This window comes from Lissotriton helveticus, chromosome 6, assembly GCF_964261635.1.
Source record: "Lissotriton helveticus chromosome 6, aLisHel1.1, whole genome shotgun sequence".
Taxonomy (NCBI): Eukaryota; Metazoa; Chordata; class Amphibia; order Caudata; family Salamandridae; genus Lissotriton; species Lissotriton helveticus.
Genome location: NC_136067.1, coordinates 873,447,811 through 873,468,718, shown reverse-complemented (window position 1 = coordinate 873,468,718; position 20,908 = coordinate 873,447,811).

Below are 20,908 nucleotides of genomic sequence, written 5' to 3'. Positions count from 1 at the left end.
GAGGTCAAGGAGGCTACTCAAGAATTGGTCTGAGGGTCTAATATTTTTACCCAGTGACAGCCTTTGAAGTGGGAGAAATGCCTCAGCTTCCTTCAACATATGGTTCTGGAATTTCCTCCCTCCCCCGCCCAAGCTCTAAGAGGTCTAGAGTGACAAAGGACTGGTGTCAAGTTTTTCTAAGTGTTTTGGAGGCTCATCCTTTAAAACATAAGTGAGTCAGGGAACAACTCCGCCCCTCCTATTCTGCCAACACCTATTCCCCCTTTGTCTCACTGTCTAGGAGGAATACACAAAGCCCAACTGCGAATCCATTTACAGTCATGTTACCTAGGGCACAGGATGCATGCATCAAATGGTTAGGACAAGAAAATGCCAACTTTCTAAAAATTGCATTTTTAGAATTGTGACTTAAAAAACAAATTTAACATTAAAGATGATTTTAAATTACAATTCTTTTTTAGATCAAATATTACATCTCTACCTGTTCCTAAGCAAACCTTATCACTAATTAAGTGCAATAAGGTAACCCAATGCTATCCTATGGCAGAGGTAGGCCTAACAGTAGTGAAACATGAATTTTGGACTTTTTCATTACCAAGACATATAAAACTTAAAAGGGCATGCCCAACTTTTTAAATACAATGCACCCTGCTCTATGGTCAGTTTAGGGCCTACCGTAGGGGTAACTTATATTTATTAAAAAGGGATGCTTAGGCCTGATTAAAAAAAACATATTTTGCAAGGTCAAATTGGCAGGTTAAAAAAAGCCCTACAGGCTGTAATTGCAGGCCCGAGACATGTTTAAAAGGGCTATGTAAGTGAGTGGCACAATAAGTGCTGCAGGCTCACTTGTATCTGTTAATTTACAGGCCATGGCTACCTGTAATATGATATCACTACTAGGGGCATGTAAATAAATTAAATGTGCAATTGGGTGTAAGCCACTTTGACTATCTTTTAGGAAGAGAGCACAAGCCCTTTAGCCTTGGTTAGCTGTGGTAGAGTGCAGAGAGTCCCAATGCCAACAGAAAAGAAACTCAGCGACAGGAGGTGAGTAGGCAAAAGACCACACCAAAGGCTGCCAGGCCAAACAGTGTACATATACATATAAGGAAGCCATACTTTGTCTAATCAACGTATAACCATTGGCTCATGGTATATTCATGTTTATCCAAATTTGCTTTCTTAAACTTGTCCTAACTGTGAGTTGCCTGTATTTGCTCAAAGGCTTTTTTCTGTTAAACTTGATGTTGATTTCAAAATGTGCTTTCATGTTTTCCTTATCGGTGCATGTGCCATATAACGTATATTACCTATAAGTGTAGCTAATTTTGAGCTTTTAGAAAATTTAGAATAGGCAAGGCTAATTGGCAGTTTGTTGTGATTTACACTGCTGGAGCAGATTTGGGCAGCTCCTACTTATCCTATCTTTTTTATCGTATTGGCATTATTGAGGCAAAAAGGAATCAACATCCAATAGGTCCAATTAACATTCATTTTGCCTACTCAAGGAGGACTAGGAATTGGAGGATAAGGTTTAGTAGATTTATTACAAATTCACAATTAGTCTAGAATGTATGTGTCATGAAATGCCCATTCAAGATCAGCTACACGGAGAGGACGATGGACAATTACCCCCTTACCTCTCTCCTGTTTTCTGTTTGCAGTCTCCGCGAGGACCACAGTATATGGAAACTGGCAACCCCTTTAATTTTGGCCGTTTCTCCGATGACGTCCCCTCCCATGTGACCTCATCACATGATTTCACCAGGGAGGCGTATCAGGAATCCGCAGTATTTGAGTCCCACGGAGGAGTTGGAGGACGCGCTGCTGTACCGGAGAGACGAGTCGAAGAAGAAGCCAGAGAAGAGCCCGACGTCTACTCTGAAGCTTCAGTCCTTTCACATCAAGGACAAGCAGAGGCAGAAGCGCTGGACCCCGGGAGGACTCCAAGGAATTGGAGGTACCGCCGCGAAAGAGAACCAGAGATTGATCCAGGGAACCAGGAGCCACAACGCAAGAGGGAGACGGACCCATTCCGGTATGGCAAAGACGCCAGCCACGTACCAGGAGGTGCGTGGCTTCCTGAGGTACGTGCAAGGGTGATAGGGTGGTTTGCTAGAAAGGCCGCCAGTACTATCCTGAACGACCGCCCAGGGGTAGAGGGAGGGTTCCGGTAATCCCTGGGTTGCTTGTATTTGTATAAACACGTGGTGACGGTCCGGGTGCCTATTCCTCACCCCTTTCTCCCCAAAAGAATCATGACTGATAATAGAGGACCCGTTCTAGAAACATTTTTCTTTTCTTCTACTTTGGGTTCCATGAGCAACAACCTTCACCTGATGTGAAAAACAGAAGGAAGAACCACACATAAACATCCTGCTGCACCCTGAAGTTACAGAGCAAAGGACTAATGTTTATGACATGTGATTTGGCTCAATAAAACCTTTTGAACTTGCCTCTCCTTTTCTGGCCTCCCCGTGTTTGATCCACAATATGCAAGTCATGATTATATCAATGACATACAGTTACAATGGGTACATTTAGATTTTGGAATAAGTTCAGCCTTTGAAGTAGAAGGCATGAGACAAGAGCAATCACAACAATACAGTTACAAATATGTTTCCTTCCCCCAGATTCATCAAAGTCCTATTTTGCGAGTCCTTAATAGCGATTATTAAGGAATCGCTATTAAAGACTCGCAAAGCGGGATTCATGTAGAAATCGCAATAATTATAGCGATTCCTACTGCCTTCTTATTTGCGCTAATTGCGAATCGCAAATAAGGAAGGGCTCACCCATTCATTCCTATGGGCCTAAAGGCCCATAGGAATGAATGGGGAGTCATTACTTATTTGCGATTAGCAATTAGCGAATCGCAAATAAGGAAGAGATTTCAAGGGTGCCAAGGTGTCCAAAGGACACCCTGTAGCACCCCTGAAATGCTCATGTACACTGGTGTTGCGCACACACATGTCCAAAGGACATGTGTCTGTGTAACATACAACTTAGAAAAATGCACTAAAGTGCATTTTTCTAAGTTTTCACTATTTACCACGAAGTCAGACTTCGTGGTAAATAGTGGCCCCGAATTGCGAATTCGCAATTTTTAAATGGTTCATGAATTGCATTTAAGGAATCTCTAATTGAGATTCCTTAAATGCAATTATTCGTAAATTTGCGATCTCTACAAATGCGATTTTTGCATTTGGGATGAAGAATCCCAAATAGCGCTCGCAAAGGGCCAGATTCTCAGAATCTGGCCCTTTGCGAGCTGTTTTTGGCTTGATGAATCTGGCCGAGTCCCTTAAGGAAACTCTGATTCTCCTCATTAAGCATAAATAAGCTTTACAATCATCAGGTTGAAGTCCAATTAGAGTTGAGAGCATCTACTCTGAGCTCTAACTTAGGATAGGACAGTTCTAAGCACAAGTCCCTAAAGATTCAGGAGCATGAAGAAAAGGTGTCAGCATCGCGAAAACATCTTTAGCACTATTCTAGAAAGAGAAAACTGTTAGCATAAATCCACACTCAGAAAGAAATAAGATAAGCAAAGAGGTGTGTACCTCTTAAAGTCCAAATGAATCTGCTCTACCGCGAACTGTGTGAATACCAAGACATAGGGAAAACGTGAGATTCAGATGGTGTTATCTCGATCACACCACCATCATTCAAATGAGGAAACAGTGTTCAGGTGCCTTGAAGCATGTCTCTTCATTCTCATAATCTTAGTCAAGATAAACGTTTGCCACTCCTTGTATGATTGACATGTAACATGTCAATCATCACATTCTTTCCAAGATTTTTATCCTAGCCTTTCTATCAGTAGTATTTTGGTCCCCTAACTCTTGCTAATGAATACACGAGAAGACACCTGCATGGAAAACTATATTGCAAGCAAAAGAAGAAAAGGCATCTTCATGTTAAAGAAAGGAATTTCTAGTTAGGCTGATGTTAAAATGAACATGAAATGAGCACGCCATGTAGATATTGAACAGCGTCGGGCTGATGGAGGATACCCGAAGGACGCCGCAGATGATCTCGGTGGTTTTTGAGCGGAAGGGTGGGAGGCGGATGCTGTGGGTTCTGCCAGAGAGGAAGGATGTGGTCCAGGCCAAGGCCTTCTCTTGGATTCCGGCGTCATGGAGGCGTACTGATAAGGTGCGGTGGCAGACCGTGTCGAAGGCTGCTGATAGGTCTAGGAGGATGAGGGCGGCTGTTTCTCCTTTGTTCATCAGGATCCTGATGTCGTCGGTGGCGGCGATGAGGGCGGTCTCGGTGCTGTGGTTGCTGCAAAAACTGGATTGGGAGGGGTCCAGGATGTTGTTGTCTTCAAGGTAGCGGGTTAGCTCTTTGTTGACGATCTTCTCTGTCACTTTTGCCAGGAAAGGGAGCAGGGAGATGGGCCGGAAGTTCATAAGGTCCTTGGGGTCCGCCTTGGGTTTCTTCAGTAAGGCATTAATCTCGGTGTTCCTTTGATCTGTTGTATCCCTTATAGATCACAAACAGGAATATTCCACAAAGAACAATTATCACTTGGGGTCTCAACTAAATCCATTCCCTATTGCTTCCCTTGCACCTGTTGCTTCTAAGACCCTCAATCCTTTTTTTCGGTCAGTAATGTTCTTAATGTACTTTTGTCAGGAATGAAGGTGCAACATGGCTGAACCTTTAACATCCTGAAGACCACACCCTCCTTTGCAAGAAGAGCTCCTAACGCAAGTATGTTCTGCAAAATCATTGATCTGATAGCAACCATCTCGGTATCTACTACTAAGAATGCTCCAATTGTGTTTGTAGACAGATTATCAACTACAGTAGGCACCTTTCTAATCTTATGGAATACAGTATCACTCTTACAGATGGAATAATTGCACCTATGATATCTCTCATATTTTCACTAGCACTTATACCTCTTTGATATGTTCTCCTCCTACTGAGTCATCAAGATGTCCCACATGATAAATCTTGGGAAAAACTATCCCCATATAGTATGTACCATACCATGTCCTAGGTAACTTATAATAAACTTTTTTTTCAACAGATATAATAAACTGCAGGAATAATGGGATCCTCTCTATCTAAATACAATCCCCATTTTCCATGTGCTTCAAAAGTATGATAACATTCACTCCTTCCTACAAAATGTGTGTCTAATTTTGATCTCTTAGTGTATACAAACAGTTTCCCTTGGCGTTGCCAATCTATTGCCAGTTCAGCTATATTTCATGCCATGTTATGCTCAATCTCATATGTGGCTCAATGCGGTGCACTAATATGATTTGCTGCTCTAGCCATTATGTTTCTCCTTCGGTCTTCAGCTGAATCCACAAATTTGTTCTCAAAATCTATTAGTATGCATATCAAATTGTGTCTATGAGCATAATGTCCTGGTAGGTTTAAACACGTGTCCAACTTTCTTTAGTGTTTTAGTATCGGGTTGAAAATTCATTTTCTTCAGCAAAGGAACTACTGAGAAGACTAAATCATAGTTCAAAAAATCATATTGGAAATTACGCTTTTAACAAAACAAGCTCATCAACAAATTTCACAATACACCATGCATTAAAGGGAGATAGTAATACATAATGCCCTTGACAGTAGAGGCTGGTAATGGTGAGAGAGCACAAGTCTGAAAAATGTATAAGTGCACCATATTTACAAGCACGTAGTTAGTTTAAACATGCTTTTGCACATGAGTGTTTTATATTTAGAAGTGAAATACACAGAGTGTCTTATATTCAGTAGTGAAATGTATAAAATGTTTAAGTAGAGTAACAATAATCATAACTGTGTGAGATTAATGTAGAAATGTTGGAATGAATATGAAAACCTCATGTTCTCATGTTAAAGGAATCATGTTAGAGTTGAATAGAACTCTAAAAATCCAGTATATTGTGTAGGCCTTAGGGCAATTCACAGCAAATCTAAACGTGCTGCTAAAATAATGTGAGATGGAGTTAATCTGGTTCTTCCACAAATGTATTATCGAATTAAGTTTAAAATATATGCTTTATAGATGTGTTATTTTAGAAACGTATGCTAGTTAAGAATGTTGCTGTTTAAATCAAGTTAATGTTTTATGAGTGCAGGGACCTGCTTCATGTAAATCAAGTAGGCCTGAACTGATAATGTCATATCGTTTGAACTGCCATGTGCTCGTTAGGGAAGAAGTCGAGAGGTGTCCAGCACCGAGCTTTGAGTGTGTTTTACGACCTAAAGATATGGTGGAGTCTGGAATTTGAGGCCCACTGCAGGACGAACTGTATGCAGGTGCGAGGGTCTTAATCAGCTCGAATGAAAGGGACTTTGTTCAGTGGCGCTTGGCGCAGGCCTGTAGGAGTTTCCAGGAATTTCAGGGGGTATCAGCGCACTGGAGAAGAAGCCTGGGAACCAAGGTCAACTATAACGAGGGTCTTGAAGAGTACCATCATGGAGTTTACCGCGCAAAGATGTACCACGTGAGGGGCGTCCCAAGGGGCGTTTCTTTTGGAAATGTGATTTGGTATTAGGGAAAGCGACCCGGGAGGAGAGGAGAGCAGATGATTTTTGGGAGCCTAAGGAAGCGGATGGGTAGGCAGATAGGCTGATCAGGAGAGACCCATTATCAGAGAAGAGACAAAGAGAAGTGCGTGATCTTCTTAGGAAGTCACCACGGCTGACACCTAGAGGGGTAAAGATCTTGTTAAGTAGGGATGTCACTTAGTGTAGTGTAGGGACAGACTAACCTGAATTTTTCTTTTCTGTAATGACTTTGAGGTTGCAACTTGTATCCATTTTGGCAACGCTTATGTTGTTGGAGGTTGTACTCATTATTCTGTTTTTCAGACTCAGACTATTCAAAAAGTTCATGTTCATAGTGATACCAATTTATCTTCTGAATCTCATTTTGAGAAGTTTGTATCTTCAGTTATCTTTGACTTTATATTAAATCTTTGAAACTTAAAATTTGGTCAGTGGTCATTTAGAGTGGTGTAAGTTCTTAAATTGATTGACCTATTGTTAGATTACCTTTTACTCAATGACAGGTACCAACGATTCAGTCGACATAGTTTGGGATTTGGTAAGGTAACTAGTAACCAGTAATCCCGCGTTAACAGTTGGTAGCAGAGTGAGGATGGTTATCTTCTTGAGGAAGGTAATCTAGAGAGGTTAGTTTACCCCAAGGCCCCGAGACGTCGAAAGACGAGCAGCGGAAGAATCGTGTGCCGAAAGGTGCAGACGGTGCGAGAAAAGCAGCAGTATCGGAGAAGAGTGAGTATAAAAAGGGTCATGCGTGAACAGATTGCGGTGTTTTGTGTTGTATTTGTATTGTAATGTCTTGCGGAGTTGAATGCCTGTAGTGTGAATGAGAGAAGGTTGTGAGCGCGCGCAACCTGGTAAGCTGGTTACCTGGTAAACGGGTGAACTGGTGAAATCTTAAGTTCAGGCCAGAGCTTAAGTGGTTTTGGGTGTATCGAACATCCAGGGTAGTTGTCGACCATAGTACGGAGGTCACGAGGTACCATTGACCGCCGTGGATCCAAGATAGGGGGAGAGTAAGAGTGAGTGTATGAGTAACGGACGCTGGTCGAAAGTTACTGCGTGTGAGTAACCTATCGGAGAAGGCGATTGTCTGGAAGTAAACGGAAAGACATTTCGCCAAGTTAAGGTGACAACTACAGAGAAAGACTGTGGGCGTACAGTCAAGAAAGGTGATCGCTTGGACGGAAGTAATCATTTTTCAGAGTATGAATGGGACGCGTGCATGACCGAGGAGACGAGCTGAGAAAGGAGGGGAACTGCTGCGAAGGGGGACGGGTGACGTCGGCTAGAGCCGCGCTGTGATTGAGCGGTTGGTGTGACGTTAGCTAGAGCCGCGCTCTGGTTGGGCGGCTAGAGTGACGTCGGAGGAAAGTCGCGTACGGATAGGCCAGTTAGTGAGAACGGGGCTGAGATTGGTGGAATATCATCAGGAAGTAAACGAACGCGGAGAAAGAGCGAAATCATGAAGTGTTTTAAGTGTTTGAAAGGGATTTTTAAACGTAAACGAAGTGAACATTATTACGGGGAAGAGGCTCCGCCGGAGGGTACACCAGCTCATTATATGGCAACGAATGTGGGGCTGCATACCATATTATGGATTGGGGCTTGGAATAAGCTTACGGAAGGGAATGAGGAAATGCAGTTCCTGAGGTACGGGACGTTTAAGTTAGAGGTGTTACATCGGCTAAAAGCAACCATGTCCTCATTGAAACCTTCGCCCAGACCAACACAGTTTGAGGCCCTTAATGCATGGATTAGGGCTGCACACGACAGAAATTTGAACAGGCGTCAACAAAGACTGACGCGATCGGTAAGAGCAGTGCGAGATTCTAAATGGGATGAGGAAGCAAAGCGGTGGAGGGTACAGGTTATTGAGGTGGAAAAAATGTATCCGATGAGGGAGGTGGCAGGAGGAGGAGGAAACCTCATGGAAGAAGACGAAGAAAGCGAGTCGGAGGACAATCTGATAAACAGATTGTTAATGGATAGACCACCTCCGAGAGTGGGGGTGATAGAAGATAGAGGGCTCGCAAGGGAAGATGGGAATACCATAGAGGGGTATACACCACTCCCTATATCGGAATGGACACCTACCAAAGGTGGGGAGACACCTCAACCTAGCACAGTACAGAGTGTAGTGGGAAGGTTTGTGGTGCAGAAAACGCCAGCCACCGAAAGGGTTGAGTCCTTTGGATTGCCAGATGCTCTTCAGGTGCCTGTTACCATAGGACCTATAGTATCGATCTATAACCCAGAGAGAGATAGAGAGGAAGAACAGAGGCAATTGGATAGAGAAAGGATCGAGATGGAAAGGAGGAATAACGTGACAAATGCATGGAAGCAATTGCCAGGTTCGGTAACGTGGAATACCCATTAGATACATCTGTGGGTCCCAACACAGGACAGGGAGGTCAGAGAGGACCGATGGACCTAAGGGGACCGCGGCCAAGGCCCTATTCAGAATTAAGAGCTGATTTGAGGGAGTGGGACGGGTCCGCAATATCCCCGAGCAACAGGACAAGAACAGAACCAGAGTGGGAAACCAGAGGTAACGGGACTGTATCTCATTGTGGGGCCAGCGAAAGTAGTCAGGGGCGGGAAGGCCAAAGTCAAGAGAATAGAGGGGATACACGTCCTGCAGACCAGAGAGAACAGCAGGAACAAAATAATAGGAGTGTAGAGTGTGAGGAAATGTCCCGTCTCTGGGAGAAAGGGGGAGATGAGATGGTACAAGCTTTTCAGAATAGATTTAGGTGCCCTCATCATACACTCGGGGAAGACGTCCATCATTGGAGAAAGGAGAACAGCGATAGGTCCCGCCACGCCTCGAATAATCAGGAATCACAGGGGAGTAGTGAAGAAAGAGGGAGTAATGAAACATCTTACCCTGCATCCCGGGAAACTAGCCAGGAGGTGAAGAGAGGGGCTATGAGGCATGAAGGAGTGTTCCACCACCCACCTCGAGAAGATGGAAAGGCATGGGACCTAGAGAGATGGGAACAGGGGAGGACTCCCTATAACTCACCTATACCTAAACGTAGATCTCGGAGCAGGGATGGGAGAGATGTGGATGGAGGAGCTAAATTGAGTGTCTTGAAAGCTGAAATTAAGGCAAAGAGGCTCGATGTTACTAGTTTAAAATCAGATGTTGATGAGATAATAGATGGAACATTGCCTTTGGAAAGGATAGAATTGTATGAACAGGATGAGTTATTGTTCATGGCAAAGGATATTACTAGGAAAGCTAGAGCGTTTCATGAGAAACTGACTGATTTGGCAGACAGGTATGCCGTGGATTTATCTAGGACAAGGGCTTACAGAGTAACCACAGATTACAGTACGCAGACCAGGATCTAGATGAGAAGAGAACTACTGGATTAAAAACACACATAAGAGAGCTGGTATCAGGGATAAGAGTGTGGAGAGAATTGGACAAATGGGAAGAAAGGTGGTCGAAAAAGGGCACAGTTAGACGAAGTGCAAATGTGATGACCCCCGAGGGAAGGGTAATGCATATGGAGGCATTCCCTTTGCGAGAAATATCAAACGGAAATTATGTACATGTGCCCTGGAGTAGAGGAGACTTAGCTGCATTTACCAACTCATTTCCGAAGTTAAGGGACAATCCAGTAGAGTGGTATAAGCAGGTAGAAAGGTTTGTCAAGATCTCGAAAGTATTGTGGATCGATTTGAACACGTTGTTTGACATCGTGGTCCCATCTGATTTGTGGACCCCGTGCAAGACTAGTGTTGAATGGCCAAATACTGAACCAGTGAGGGATGCTCGGACTAATGGACCGTCCGAGATTGTCATGCGAAAATATGAAAGGGTGATAGCATGGCTGAAAGATAAGGTACCACCACAGGATATAGATTGGGTGAGAATAGACCGAACAAGGCAGGAACCCAAGGAGACAGTTCACGAGTTTTATGAAAGATTATTGAAAACATTCAAGCAATACAGTGGACTAGATGTAATGGATCCCAAAGACATAGGGCAGTTTGTGTCAAAGTTTGTCTTGGGGTTGAGACCTGATATTTGTTTGATGATACAGCAACATTTAATCTGTTGGCAGAACAAACCACTAGATGAGATTTTACGTTATGCGAGATACTGTAGTGACGAGATAGATTCTAAAGCCAAGAATCTAAAGGAGAAATTGATGGTGGTGCAAATGCAGTCCGCTGGGAAGGGTGGCCAGCAGAAGCAGGGGATGGGACGAAAACCAAATGGTCAGAACAAAGATAATGAAGAAGGGCAGAGACCTAGGATAGACTTTGCCACTTTAAAGAAAACGACGAAGTGCCATCAGTGTCACCAGGTGGGGCATTGGCGACGCGAGTGTCCCTTTAACCCTGAAAATGGAGAGCTAGAAGTAGAAGAGCAGGTCCAAGAAGTCCCGACTCAAAAGGTGACAGTTCCAGGTAGCAAGGTGGTCAAAGGGGGGACTTCGGCTCCACGGGCCCAGTTCCCACAGCCACCGAAGGTAGCGACAGGGGGAAAGGTCTTTAAACAAATGCCTCTATTCATCGAGGAAGAAAAGTGTTATTACATTGATCCATTGACAGGACAACGTGTGAGCAGTGAAGAGGACTGTACCCTCGGGGCAGTCCTAGAGGTGGATCAAAGAGGGCCATTTGTTGAGGCAGAGGTGGCAGGGTGTCCCACTACGTTCTTGGTGGATACTGGGGCTACCCGATCAACTCTGAGATCGGCGGTGGTTCCAGACTTGCCGATGTCAGGGGAAACAATTCAGGTGGTAGGAGTCGCGAACAAAAGGCTGACTAGTCCCTTGACAGAACCAGTGTCTGTGAAGATAGGAAACCATATGAACGAGCATCAGTTTGTGGTTTGTGACTCGAGTCCGGTATGTCTGTTAGGAAGGGATTTGTTGTGCAAATTGAACTGCACCATATACTGCACCCCGCAAGGAGTGGAGGTACAGACTACCGACGATGATGCTACCTTTAAGGTGGCCAATTCAAAATCCTGTGTAGAACTATATCCTACTCTGACAGTTGAAGATCTTCCCCAAGACTTACGAGATGCAGTGGCGTCAGAGGTATGGGATTTCACAGGAGAAGAAATAGGATTGATTAAAGGGGTAGAGCCGGTAAAAATACTGGTAAAACCAAATGCCGAGTTTCCAAGAACGCCTCAATACAAATTGTCCCAGGAAACGATTGCGGGGATAAAACCTGTGATCGAGTCAATGATACAACAGGGAATACTGAAAGAAATCGTGGGTAGTCCTTGTAACTCCCCGATTATGGGTTTGCAGAAACCTAGCGGAAAATTCAGGATAGTGCAGGATTTACGAAAGATTAACAACATAGTTGTTTCATGTTGTCCTGTGGTACCGAATCCTTCAGTAATACTATTTCAAATACCATGTCAGGCAGAATGGTTCACAGTGATAGATCTTTGCCAGGCTTTCTTTTCCATCCCATTGGATGAAGAGAGCAGGTATCTTTTTGCTTTTAAAATGGAAGATCGCGTTTTAACATGGTGTCGAATCCCACAAGGATTCACGGACAGCCCATCCATCTTCAATCAGTTGTTGAAAAAGAATCTCGAAAATCTAGTACTGCCCCAGAACTCGGTTCTGGTCCAATACATAGATGACCTACTTGTTGCGTCAGAGACAGAGGAAGCCTGTAAAGCAGATTCAATTGCCTTACTGAACCATTTAGCTGAAAATGGACATAAGGTATCTCCGAGCAAGTTGCAGTACTGTCTGACGGAAGTACAGTATTTAGGGCACCGGTTAGAGAAAGGAAAACGTAAGGTGTCACCAGAGAGGATTGAGGCGATAATGAAGATGAATGCGCCTACAACACAGAGAGAAGTTAGAATGTTCCTAGGAATGGTGGGTTACTGCCGACAGTGGATAGTTAACTTTTCACTGAAAGCAAAACCCTTACAGAAACTGACGCACAAGGAGGTGAGTGATCCGGTACCATGGGACGAAGAATGCTTGGTGGCGTTCTTGCAGCTGAGAGACGATTTGTGTCGTGCTCCGGCTCTGGGAATGCCCGATTACGAGAAGTCATTTTCACTCTATTGCTGTGAGAGAGAGGGATGTGCTTTGTCAGTCTTGGCACAGACCCACGGAAATGCCCGTAGACCAGTTGCATATTTTTCGGCTACATTAGATCCAGTAGCCGCAGCGTTGCCCGGATGTCTCAAATCCGTTGCTGCAACGGGTGTCAGCATTGAAAGGAGCGAGAGTATTGTGATGGGACATCCAGTGGTGGTGTATGTACCACATTCAGTTGAATTGCTAATGACCAGGACGAAGACGCAGCATCTGACCAATAGTAGGCTCACGCGCTACGAGCAAGTTATTCTTGCCGCGGAGAACGTGACCCTCAGGAGATGCTCTGTCTTGAATCCTGCTACTTTAATGCCATTACCTACTGTAATAGAAGGCGAAGGATGTGAAGACCACGATTGCCTCGATGTGACTGAACTATGCACGAAACCCAGACCAGATATTGTGGATGAGCCGTTGTCTGACCCCGATGAAATTTATTTTGTTGATGGCTCATGTTTAAGAGACGATACTGGTCGGTTGAGAGCAGCTTATGCTGTTTGTACCATTACTGGAGTTGTGGAAGCCGCTTGCCTGGAAGGAGTACATTCCGCACAGGTAGCAGAAATCATTGCCCTAACTCGTGCCTGCATAGCAGGAAACGGAAAGAGAGTCACCATATACACTGACAGCCAATATGGTTTCGGTGTGGTTCATGATTTCGGGCAGTTGTGGTCTCAGAGGGGTTACATGACCTCCTCTGGTTCGCCCATTCGAAACGGAGAATTTGTGAGGTTGTTGTTAGAAGCATTACAAGGTCCAGTTGACATCGCAATAGTAAAGTGTGTAGCACATACTAAAAATACAGATTTTGTGTCACAAGGCAACAGATACGCTGATGAAGTCGCACGTTATTGTGCGGAACAAGATTATTCATTTTCAAAAGTGGAAATAGATGGTGCTGAAGAAAAGACTGAATTAAGCATGATGTTAGAAAGTGTAGACACTTGGGAGGATTTAAGAATGATGCAGGAGAACGCACCTGAAACAGAGAAAACGGCTTGGGAAATAGCAGGTTGCGTGCGAAGTGAAATGGATTTTTGGGTTTCGGCAGATGGGAAGGCTGTGTTACCTGAAGAATTAGCTAATCCCATGGCGAGAGAAATACATGGTCCAGTACATCTAGGAAGGGATGCTATGATGAGAGTGTTTAGGCAAACTTGGTATTGCCCTAAATTTAGAATAGCAGCAGAATCAGTATGTAAGCGATGTGTTACCTGCCAACAACTGAATGTAGGCAAACGAACACCAGTCACACTGAGTCACATTGGGAGGTCGGGGGGGCCTTTCAATAGAATGCAACTAGATTTCATCGAAATGCCAAGAGTAAATCGCCTTCGGTATGTGTTGGTGATTGTATGCGTATTTTCCAGATGGGTTGAAGCGTACCCTACAAGTAGGTGCGATACACTCACAGTGGCTAAATTGTTGCTCAGGGAGTTGATACCGCGCTTCGGGGTGCCTGCCTCTCTGGAATCGGACAGAGGAAAACATTTTAACAGCGAAATAGTGAAGATGTTGTGCTCCACACTGAATATCGATCAAAAGCTGCATTGTAGTTATCGACCAGAAGCTTCAGGAATTGTGGAACAAGTGAACGGCACTTTGAAGAATAGATTGGCTAAAGTAGTGGCATCCACATCTTTGAGTTGGCCAGATGCTCTTCCCTTAGTGCTTATGAGCATGCGCAGCACCCCTGACAGGAGGACAGGTCTCTCTCCACACGAGATTCTGATGGGGAGGGCCATGAGACTTCCCACAGTTCCAACTGCTGCCCTATTGAATATTACAGATGATCTGATCTTGGATTATTGTAAAGGACTGTCTGACGCCATCCATTCTGTGTCCCTTCAGGTGCATGCGGCTGAAGTTCCAGCATCGAGGAACCTGTGTCATGACCTGAACCCAGGGGACTGGGTGTTGGTTAAAAAACACGTCCGGAAGAACTGCCTAGATGTTCGCTGGCGTGGGCCCTTTCAGGTAATCCTGATAACGAACACCGCGGTGAAGTGCGGGGGGCTGCCAAATTGGATCCATGCATCCCATACTCGAAGAGTTCCAGCACCTCTAGAAGAAACAGCTCCTATCCCAGACGAAAGCCCGGAAGTGGAAGAAGAGTCGCAAGAAGGGATTGAAGCAGCTGAGGGGGTGTCGGAAGAAGTTGGGAACGCATCGGATTCAGAAGAAGAGCGAAGGCAGGACGGCAGTGAGACAGAAGACGCAACTGAAGGAGAGAGCAGCAGTGAATACGAAACAGACACAGATCAGTACCAAAGTGATCAAGAACCGAGTGTGAGGACGAGATATAGGGGAACAAGGTGTGAGGCTGCCACTTGGCCGGGAAGAGACAGGAGGCTAAGTTTGAGGTCGGCCCAGGAAGAAACACTTGTTCCTATATCCGAAGACTCGGATCAGGAGGAAGATACCCAAGAGGGAATCGAGGAGGGCCCTAGAAGATCAAGGAGGGTGCGAGTGCCTAGTAGAAGATACTCTACTCCTGATTGGACCTACCTCGTTGCAGATGTCGGTGGGGCATAGAACCGGGAGGGTCAGGGAAGTGAACCTGATCAGAACTGACCCAATCATCACTGTACAAATTCTGTTCCTGCTACCGGGGGCGGAGACTGAAAGGTTGCTGACACTCAACATCGTCTATCCCCCTCTCCTAAGCGGAATAAGAAAATTGATTTTAGAAACAGTTGAATTTCCAGTTTGCTGTTCACGATATCCAGTGTTGGAGGGAACGCTCCTTCGGTTAGAAATGCTTGAGCGAGTAGTGGAAGCTCTTGGAATGCTCATTGTTTTGGACTAACACTTTGTTGTAAAAAGACTTTTTGAAAGGACTTTGAAAAATTACTGCAAGATAACCTAGCGCCGAGTGGAAGAAGAAAATTGGTAGGGGTTTCCTTTTAGCGGATGGAGAAGGGCTAGGGTTGTCTGTTTTCTACAGGACTTTAAGATGTTTGGCGGAGTAAATTGTCGGCTTCCAAGTGTTCCAAAGAGGGACAATATGTAAAAGAAAGACTTTGTACAGAGAGAAGAAGAAGCGAATGCTGAAAGAAAGTCAAGAACTACACTGTTTGAGAACATGGAGGCTGGCAACCCGAACCGCAGGGCAAAATGTATAGTTGGCACATTGTTGGGAGTGGTGATTTCCCTGATAGTTTTAGTGGTTACTGTTTCATACATAGTGGGACACGAGAGAGATGCAACTGCAGTCAAGGAGGTCAAGGGAGTGTCAACACCGAGAACCACTATTGTTAATGATAAGGGAAACATCAACGATAAAGACAAAGCGTTGTTAGATGCAGAAATAAAAAGGTTACACACGGATGAGTCACAGGGAAATTACAGGTCAAATGCTTATGCTAAATTGCTTTATGAATACGTTGATGCCATGGAGGTGAAGAATTGCTACGTTTGTATGCAATTACCAGCTTCTGTGGAGGAGGGTATCAGATACCATCATCTTCCATTGACATATGGAATCACATGCAGTTTGTTGTTGAGCATATTTTATGGACGAGAAGGATTTGAGTATTATTTCTCGAATTTCGACTCGACATTGCCAGAGGTCCCGAATTTCAAGCATTTGAACAAGTGGGACTACTACAAAAGCGAAGACAGATTACACAAATGGTTTATTCCATGGAAAACGTTAGATACTTCACATGCTCGAAGAAACAATCTGACTTGTCAAGTGTCAGAAATTGATAAAAAGTTTATAGGGCAGGTAGATACTAGATACAGGAAGCAGAAGATTCTGAAGGCCTCAGGACAATGGGAAACAGATTGGACCAAGGAGGAAAGGGCACATCAAAGAAAGGGTAGTATTGGTCCAATTGCTTTAGATAAGGAGAAATGGGGGAAACTGTGCATTCACAGGAGTTACTCCTATTATGAGAATTTTTATGTAGGTCAAGTCAATTGTGAACATGCCTTTCAACTGGAGTATTACTCTAAGGATTTTTTGAAAGGGATGCAAGCAATTCCAAATGTATATTTTGTATGTGGAAGAAATGCCTATGTGAAGCTACCAGATAATTGGTACGGATCATGCTATCTGGCTGTTGTCTTCCCTAAAATATATCATGTTGAGAATTTAGAAACGACAAAGAAAGAAATACCAACTAGGTGGAAGAGAGGGCTGGGTGCAGCAGAAGTAGTTGGAGATGTACTCGGTGCTGCATTCCCTTTCTTAGGACTGATATTGAATGACATTAAGATCAGGAGGTTAGCTACAGTCGTAGATAGGCTATCTGCCAGTACTGCTAGATCATTGATGCTGATAGAAGGTGAGATGCAATCGATTAGGGCAATGGTTCTTCAGAACCGACTTGCTTTAGACGTTCTGTTAGCTAAAGAGGGAGGAGTCTGTAAGGCTTTGAAGGTCCAGGAGTGCTGCACTTACATTCCAGACAATTCAAAACCTCTAGAGAAGTATATGCGAAATATCACTGCCATACACTACGAAATTGAGGATCTGACAAAGATAAATGTGTGGGAAAAAGTAGGTCATGGAATGGGTAAAGTTGGAAGTTGGTTTGCCAACTTAGGAAAAGGTATCGTTTGGTACATACTGAACCCATCATCATAATTGTGATTTGTGTAATCACTTTGTGGGGATTGGTGCGTTTGTATCAGTGGTATAGAGCAAATAGGTTGCAGAGAACTATGAGGAAACAGGAGGAAAAGTTGACAGCGATGCAGGACACCCAATACAGGAGTCTAAAGGCATTAGAGACAATGAAAAGAGGTGGCACTGCCACGACTTCACTTTGAAGGGTTCTACATTTTGTGATGGTGTCTTGATGGTGATGACCCCTGAAGGTCATCAAAGGGGGGATTGAGAGAGCACAAGTCTGAAAAATGTATAAGTGCACCATATTTACAAGCACGTAGTTAGTTTAAACATGCTTTTGCACATGAGTGTTTTATATTTAGAAGTGAAATACACAGAGTGTCTTATATTCAGTAGTGAAATGTATAAAATGTTTAAGTAGAGTAACAATAATCATAACTGTGTGAGATTAATGTAGAAATGTTGGAATGAATATGAAAACCTCATGTTCTCATGTTAAAGGAATCATGTTAGAGTTGAATAGAACTCTAAAAATCCAGTATATTGTGTAGGCCTTAGGGCAATTCACAGCAAATCTAAACGTGCTGCTAAAATAATGTGAGATGGAGTTAATCTGGTTCTTCCACAAATGTATTATCGAATTAAGTTTAAAATATATGCTTTATAGATGTGTTATTTTAGAAACGTATGCTAGTTAAGAATGTTGCTGTTTAAATCAAGTTAATGTTTTATGAGTGCAGGGACCTGCTTCATGTAAATCAAGTAGGCCTGAACTGATAATGTCATATCGTTTGAACTGCCATGTGCTCGTTAGGGAAGAAGTCGAGAGGTGTCCAGCACCGAGCTTTGAGTGTGTTTTACGACCTAAAGATATGGTGGAGTCTGGAATTTGAGGCCCACTGCAGGACGAACTGTATGCAGGTGCGAGGGTCTTAATCAGCTCGAATGAAAGGGACTTTGTTCAGTGGCGCTTGGCGCAGGCCTGTAGGAGTTTCCAGGAATTTCAGGGGGTATCAGCGCACTGGAGAAGAAGCCTGGGAACCAAGGTCAACTATAACGAGGGTCTTGAAGAGTACCATCATGGAGTTTACCGCGCAAAGATGTACCACGTGAGGGGCGTCCCAAGGGGCGTTTCTTTTGGAAATGTGATTTGGTATTAGGGAAAGCGACCCGGGAGGAGAGGAGAGCAGATGATTTTTGGGAGCCTAAGGAAGCGGATGGGTAGGCAGATAGGCTGATCAGGAGAGACCCATTATCAGAGAAGAGACAAAGAGAAGTGCGTGATCTTCTTAGGAAGTCACCACGGCTGACACCTAGAGGGGTAAAGATCTTGTTAAGTAGGGATGTCACTTAGTGTAGTGTAGGGACAGACTAACCTGAATTTTTCTTTTCTGTAATGACTTTGAGGTTGCAACTTGTATCCATTTTGGCAACGCTTATGTTGTTGGAGGTTGTACTCATTATTCTGTTTTTCAGACTCAGACTATTCAAAAAGTTCATGTTCATAGTGATACCAATTTATCTTCTGAATCTCATTTTGAGAAGTTTGTATCTTCAGTTATCTTTGACTTTATATTAAATCTTTGAAACTTAAAATTTGGTCAGTGGTCATTTAGAGTGGTGTAAGTTCTTAAATTGATTGACCTATTGTTAGATTACCTTTTACTCAATGACAGGTACCAACGATTCAGTCGACATAGTTTGGGATTTGGTAAGGTAACTAGTAACCAGTAATCCCGCGTTAACAGTGGCATGCACATATAACAGTCCCCAGCATCCACAGTGTCAACAAATTCATAAAGCAGCTTAGAGTAAGAATTCAGTAAATAGTGTCCTCTAGATACATCTACATGTAAGTCTTTCTCATCAAATGCAGACAAACTATCGTCAATAGGAAGAGATGGTGTAGGGCCAATTATGGATCTACTCTCTCCTGTACTAGAACGTGTAGGTATGCTCAATCCTACAAGAAAGCAATTAATAGTGTAGTAAAAATGACTAACACTGCTGTTAGTATGTACTTACGTCTACCACTATTATTAGCTTCCATGACTTCTTATTAAACAAACAGTTGGGTGGAACGTAGCAGCTGCAGAGGCTTTTCTAACAGGTCCCCCTGTGGAAATTTGGCAAAACAAAGTTCACGCGCTGAGATTCAGGAGCATATGTTCAACGAAGTGGCAGAGTGAGGCGTTAGCCATCATGGCTTAACGCCTCACACCGCCACTTCTGAAATTCAAGGCTGCACCATATTTACAAGGATATGGTGCAGCCTTGCATTCCCCCTGCGATGGCGCTACACTTAGCAGTGTAGCGCCAATGCAGGCACCCTTGCACCATAGTGCAAGGGTGTCTGCATGCAGGGAAGGATTGTGTATGTGTAGGAAGGTGTCCCTTCCTACACTTTAAACAATCATGAAATGCCATTTTGTCACTTCTATGTGTGCTCCTTAATGCAGCACACATGGAAGTTACAAAATGTCATTTTTTGTAACTATTGTTTATGTACAGGAAGGGGGTACTTCCTGTACATAACAATCCATTGCATTTTGCTTTTTCCATGTGTGCTGCACAAGGCAGCACACATGGAAAAAGCAAAAACAAGGAGAAATAATGCATTTCTCCTTCTTTCACCAGCTGAAGACCAGGTTTTACCTGGTGTTAATTTTCGCGCTGCCTCCTATGTCCACTGCCCTTGTACATAGGGTGCAGCGTCAAAATCAATAGGTGTTGCAGTGGGCCACCCACTGCCCACCTCTTTCACGCTAACCAGCGTGAAAGGGAGCCTTATTTACAAGGCAGCATTAACTCTTGTAAATAAGGCTAAGCCCCTATAGCCACCACAAAATCAATAAAAGCGACGTTGTGGTGGCGATAGGGGCTTGTACATATGCCCCTCAATCTCTTTTTCTTTTATTTACAAGTTATTCATGAGTCTTTCTTAGCCCTTCTCCGTGCTCTTCTAAATGACAACCTTACACTCCTTCAGCAGACTCGGGCCTAGATTCTCTTTTTTCTTCCCTACAACTCTATTTAAATGTCTCTAATAGTTCACAGTTCAATGTTCAGGAAATAGTTAATCAATCAAAAGCTGTGTCAGCTGATTGATTGAGAAAATAGACCTGAAATGTAGTTCAATCAAAAAGTTCTATTCAAGGAGGCTCATACAAATCTTGGGGCATATTATCAAGGACGGGCGATACATTATCGCCGCTTTTATCGGCAGGAAACTGCCGATAAAACTGCGATAATGAGCTTTATAATATGCTCTATAGAATTCCTATCGAAACCCATGTTAGATGTGAAGACATCTAACATGGGCTTCAATAGGAATTCTATAGAGCATATTATCAAGCCCATTATCGCCGTTTTATCGGCAGTTTCCTGCCGATAAAAGCGGCGATAATGTATCACCCGTCCTTGATAATATGCCCCATTGACTGTTTAGAAAAAGTTCCATTCTTTTGCAGCAAAGTATGTCCATTCAGGTGAGGAGTAACTTTGACAGGGTATTCTGGTTCACTTTGATCTCCTTAGGACAGGCCTTTCAACTTTACTGTCGCTTATGCCTGCCTCCTCTGTTTCCTCTGGAATGGCTGGAGGCACACGGTCTGCAGGCAAACTTTGTCTCCGTCTCGCTTGCCTTCTTGACCATTGGTCTCCAGTCACCACTAGGTAGAGCTGGGCGTACAACTCCGCTCCGTTC